Raw genomic sequence first — 6008 nt, forward strand, 5'->3', positions numbered from 1 at the left:
GAAAATAACTCCACTATATAAACATGAGCTCACTGAAGTTATTTTGTTTACTCACAAAAGACACATTCACACCTACTTGGATGATATATTTTCTGTAAACCGAAAATTGAGCAGTAGTGAGGGAAGAAGTTACCTTTCCCAGAAGAATAATACAGCTACCTCACAGGATGAGTAAGAATAAATTTTCCCTGTGGCAATGTAGAACAGCGTGCAGTTTTTTGTGTTTTGTTTTTTGTTTTTTGTGTTTTTTTATGTTTTTTGTTTTGTTTTTTTTTGTTTTGTTTTTTTTGTTTTTTTTTTAAAACACATAGATTCTGCCCATATGAGTTTCTTGTGTTAGTGTTACTAAAGTGCGCGTCATTTATGTTGGCGGCCGAGTTTAGGTTCGTTCTGCGCATCTGACGTCACAAAACACAGTCAGCTAATGAACAGAGAACGACGTTGTCACATCTCGACTGCAGTGCAGAGCATGGACGAGTGTCTTCAGTTTTAGAAACGTTCAGTCATAAATAAAGTAATAGAACAAAAGCAATGTCTTGATAGCAGACATTCTTTTATAGAAAGTTTGGAAAAAGCATTCTTTATACCAATTGCTTCATATTCTATGAATTAATTAAACCAAACAAGCAATAAGACTCCTCATTGACGCGATAGCAAGGAAAGGTGTTTGTATCACTCTCACGAACCGCTTTTTTGCAATAAAGAACAGCGGTAATTGTTTATTTCCTATTGTACTTCGACGAAGCGTGAGTAATTCATAGTCATACCAACAGTGTTTGTCAGTATTTGCGTGACGTGTTATAGTCCTCATGGCATTAGGTAGGTAGACGAGGTGCGTTAGCGTAACGGTTAAGGTGGTGGTCTGCTACGTAAAAGATTCTGTGTTCAAACCTCGTGCGGTGCTTACTATTTTCATTATTTAAAAACAATATCGAAGTGCCTTACATCACGAATTATATTCGTTTGAATGCAATTTTTTGAAATTTCTAGTGCTTTGTCTCTTCATTAACCCTTTCGCTGCTGCAGACACGTGCTCCCCGCATTCCGCGCTGTGCGCGATTTTGTCATCACTGCACTGCTCGGCTGTGCAGACACATGGTGTTCCCACTGCTTTGACACACTTATCATTCGATTTCACAAAAACTATTTGGCCTAAAAATTTGATTTTTACACGTCTTCTTGACTGATACCTACCCCCCATAAATGACTTAATTTTGTTTCGATGTTCAACGCAGTTATTATGCAGCATTAAATGTAGTAAACCATTGCACGAAATTTTGAAGAGTTTGCAGAGGTAGAAGTCCATAGCGTATACTTTCCGTATGTTCGATTTTAGTTGCCACAATGTTGAGAATGAAATGTGGACAAGATACCTAAATTTCATATAAAATTTACTGTATAACAATATCTCATTTAATTTAAGTACGACATAGGTGTTGTATGTAATATTGAGAAATATTCCGTCTTTCGCGACTGTAATAAAAGTATTATTTACACCGGACACTTCAATCAAGGAAAGGTATGGCACATACACAATGGTACTCATGTTCTCTTTCTTGTTTTTGTTCCACAGTCGCAGTTTTACCAATGGTACTGAAATATATTCCTCTTCTGCAACTGTAATAAGGGACTTATTTAGACCAGACGCGTTTCTCTCTTTTGAAGCATCTTCAGTGGACAGTATTTTGTCTCCGCCATTGCCAAGTCACCTTTCGTAGTTTTGTGCTGCGGTAATACAATATTCAACGTTTGTGTTGGCAGATCAGTGTTTTAGCAAATAAGTGATGTTTGTGTGTGCCACACACAAAAATTATATTTGACATAGCTCAGAGCACTTCACTGATAGACGGTACATTCAAGTCCTAATGTTTTTGTAAGTCCACAGTTTTGTTTAATGTATTTTGTCTACTTCCTTTTGATTGATTGAAGTGCTTTAAAATAAAGCCAAACGTGCTCAGTGTAAATAAAACTTTTGTTACAGTCGCGAAAGATGGAATATTTCTCAATATTACATATGACACCTATGTTGTACTTAAATTAAATGAGATATTGTTATACAGTAAATTTTATATGAAATTTAGGTATCTTGTCCACATTTCATTCTCAACATTGTGGCAACTAAAATCGACCATACGGAAAGTATACTCTATGGACTTTTACCTCTGCAAACTCTTCAAAATTTCGTGCAATGGTTTACTATATTTAATGCTGCATAACAACTGCGTTGAACATCGAAACAAAATTAAGTCATTTATGGGTGGAAGGTATCAGTCAAGAAGATGTGTAAAAATCTAATTTTTGGGCCAAATAGTTTTTGTGGAATCGATTGATAAGAGTGTCAAAGCAGTCGGAACACGATGTGTCTGCACAGGCGAGCAGTGCAGTGACAAAATCGCGCACAGCGCGGAATGCAGGGAGCACGTCTTTGCAGCAGCGAAAGAGTTAATGCGGCCGTGGTGGCTTTACTTCATGAACTGCGCGCTCCCCCCTACACGTAAGCTTGCGAACTATGCTATACTATGGCGCTGCTTCTATTGGCGCGTGCGTCGTGTGCAACTGGCAACGCAGCAATCTCCCGCGTCTGGGCGGGTATGCGCGAGCCGCCAAGATTAAAGAATTGAACTATAGTAAATCATAACGGCATTTCATGTAGAGTTAACGCATTTTATGGAAAATAAACATGCTGTAGGCATATCTGTGTATTGTTACACCAGTGATTCGTAAGGCGTGACGTGGAGGGTCGGCATAACTTTGCAAGATACCCTGCAGTTGCTTCTTGTGGTGTAGTGGTATAGATAGAGTGGAAAATCAGCTGTTCGATCCTGAGTTTGCAGACTGTTTGAGGAGGGAAGTGCATGAACACAATTGGGCGAACGTTGTGCTTCTACTCCATATATCCCCTCCTTAACCCTGTTACTCCCCCAGAACATAACTTATCCATTAAAACGGCTCGACTACTCTTAAAAGCTATATACACATTTAATATTTGTTTTTAACCATTAATTTTATACTGTTAAAACAAAACTTTAATCTACGATTTTTCCATCCGGCGAAACTAGTCCTAGAGAAAAAAAAATGTATAAATTTAGTGTAGTTTAATTTTGTTCTGTGAAATATTTTCGCCAAAAGCCGCGGTTTTCGAGTTATTCGAGAAAAACATAAAGTGACCTTTGAACACCTTCCACCCCAACGGTCACACCTCACTGGTCAGGATTTTTAATATGTTCAGGACATTTCCTGCTAACATTGCGCAAAAATTTACGACTACACAATTTTATTCCCTAAACCTGTGTTGGTCTTTGTTCACTGGGCACATTTTTGATTTGGCATGTTACGAATAAATCATTGCGTCCATAAATTTGCGTTTCGTGTCAAAACCATACAGGTAGTTGATAGTCGGCAACTAAAACTTTCGATATATAGAACCTTTGGTCAGCAAAAGCAATTTCAGTGGTTATGAGGTGTGTTTGAGTCACTTCTTTGTTTCATTACAAATTCGTGCCTGCCGCATTGACGTTGGAGGTGCTACATTAAAAAATAGTACATAATCATGTCATGGGTCCATGATGGAGTTTGCCTCTATTAACAGTTCATGACTAATTATCAAAGATGGAACTTGCATTTAATATATGGTGCAGCTAGGTTTAGAGCCCAGAAAACCAAACATGTGCAGACAACCACAATAAGCATCATCAAAACTGCAAGAATTTTACAGTGTGAAAAAAATTGACGAGGTATTTGGTCGTTGAAGCTACAGAGACTGGGCCACGTTTCCCGAATAAGAATATTTTACATAATAGAATTTGAATTATGGTATTGTACCGGCCTGCGAAATATCCATTTTTGAAGCATACCTCCTAGAGAGCGCTGTTGTAGCAGCAGTTGTAACCAAATACTAAACGTATGAAAGCACTTGGGCCAAATAGTTTTCAACCAAGAGTTCAGTTTTGTTGTGGACTATGTTGTAATCATACATTTAGACCGCCGTTTATCACTTCGAAGAGTTGTTGTGAGCTCAAGATATTGTTATGAAATGTATGATGCCTATGTCAACAAAAAACATTCATTCCCGTTTGTTTCTTACCTAAAAATACTCAAGTTAGGATCCTATACCCTCTTTATAAGTTTGAGCCTATAGGTTTCAGGCGTACTGTTGAATATTCAAAGACAGATACAGCATAGGATATTTGTTATATACAGAGACCCTGTAATTCAGATGAAGCATCCACAATATGTACAGGCTTTTCATACACGCGTGTGTAAACTGGTGTCATATTTCCTTTTGCCAGCTTGTAAGTAAGTATGTTAAACGTTTATCTGTTTTATGGTATCGAGTAGTCATTACACATAAGCACTGCTACATCTTTCACATCAGTAGACGTAATTTAAAAATTGTCTGTGATACAGAAGGTGTCCCAAAAACACACTGACGATATTTGGGAACAGGTTCCTAAGAAAAAAAAGACTAATAAACAATGGCTCTAAAATGCATACCTTTAGAGCCATGAGCATTGTTCAGTAGAAGGGATGTTTCACTCTAGTGAAGATGAAAACGTGCTCATAGCTCTTAAAGTATGGATCTTTACTAGACCTCCTCCCAAAATATGGAAAGCAAAGACTTTGCAGTAGAAGAGGTGTTACACAGTATCTAAGACGAATTACTAAAGAAATAAATGTATCACATAAAACAAAAAGGAAACTTCATTTGTTAGTCAGAAACTGTTCTCATGTGGATGTGCTCATTCTGTTGCACGTTAAGACATTCTGCAAAATATTAAAGCTAGTAATACGGACATCAAAGGAAATACACTACAAGGACAAGATGATTACACCAGATATCGAAATAAAGATATATTTATTTCTTTAGTAATTCGTCTTAGATACTGTGTAACATCTCGAAATAAAGACATTTGGAATATAGTGAAGGAGGAGACTGGTAGAGCCAGACATGAAGAGGGGTGGTTCAGATGGCTCTGAGCACTATGGGACTTAACATCTGAGGTCACCAGTCCCCTAGAACTTAGAACTACTTAAACCTAACTAACGTAATGACATCACACACATCCATGCCCGAGGCAGGATTCGAACCTGCGACTGTAGCAGTCGCGCTGTTCCGGACTGAAGTGCCTAGAAGCACATGAAGAGGGGTAAATAGCATTAAGAGTGAACGATATATTGGTAACAGATGGTTGCAGTGTTGAAAAGCTTTTTAACAGAAATTTCACAACTGTTACTGAAAAGATGGGTTTGAAAGGTTCAGTAGATGTTGGCATGGAGTATCCCAAACAAAGACAGCACTCACAACTTCACTAACGTATCAACCTCGCTACCCAAGCAGAAGTAATGTCCATCATAAAATCTTTAAAATAAAAAAAAAATCAAGTGGATATGGTAAAATTTCAGTAAAGTTGTTCTGCTTCTGAGTTTAGTAACATATTAAACTAATAACCAGTCATTTATCAGTGGAACATATAGTGAGTGGTCGAAATAGACTGGAGCTAAGCCTTTGTTTCAGAAAAGAGAGAAAGAAATATTGTCAAGTTTCACTTTTGAAAGCATTCTCAAAAGTTTAGGAAGGGTAATATACAGTTAACGTCTTGTCCATCCGAGAACAAACGACTGAGGGCCCTTTCGTCAGTAACATTGCCAGATGCCAAGTTTATTTTGTTTGCAGTTGTTACCAGCATTGCAATAAATAGCAAATCAATTGTAGTCTTAGAATTTTCATGGACATTAATAAATGGTTCCTAGCCAATTCTTTGTCCCCCCCTGCGGGTTTGGGGGTAAGAATAGGCCCGCGGTATTCCTGCCTGTCGTACGAGGCGACTAAAAGGAGTCTCAAACGTTCCGGCCTTATGTGATGGTCCCCTGTTGGGTTTGACCTCCATATCTCAAAATTCTTCCGAAGAGCGAGCCGATTGGGGAAGGACGCCTTACTTGATGCATTGTGTCGATCTTGCGATCAGACCTTTCGCCACCTTATTTGTCGTTGCGTTGCAATGCTGCCC

This window comes from Schistocerca cancellata, chromosome 4 (genome assembly GCF_023864275.1).
Source record: "Schistocerca cancellata isolate TAMUIC-IGC-003103 chromosome 4, iqSchCanc2.1, whole genome shotgun sequence".
NCBI classification, from domain to species: Eukaryota; Metazoa; Arthropoda; class Insecta; order Orthoptera; family Acrididae; genus Schistocerca; species Schistocerca cancellata.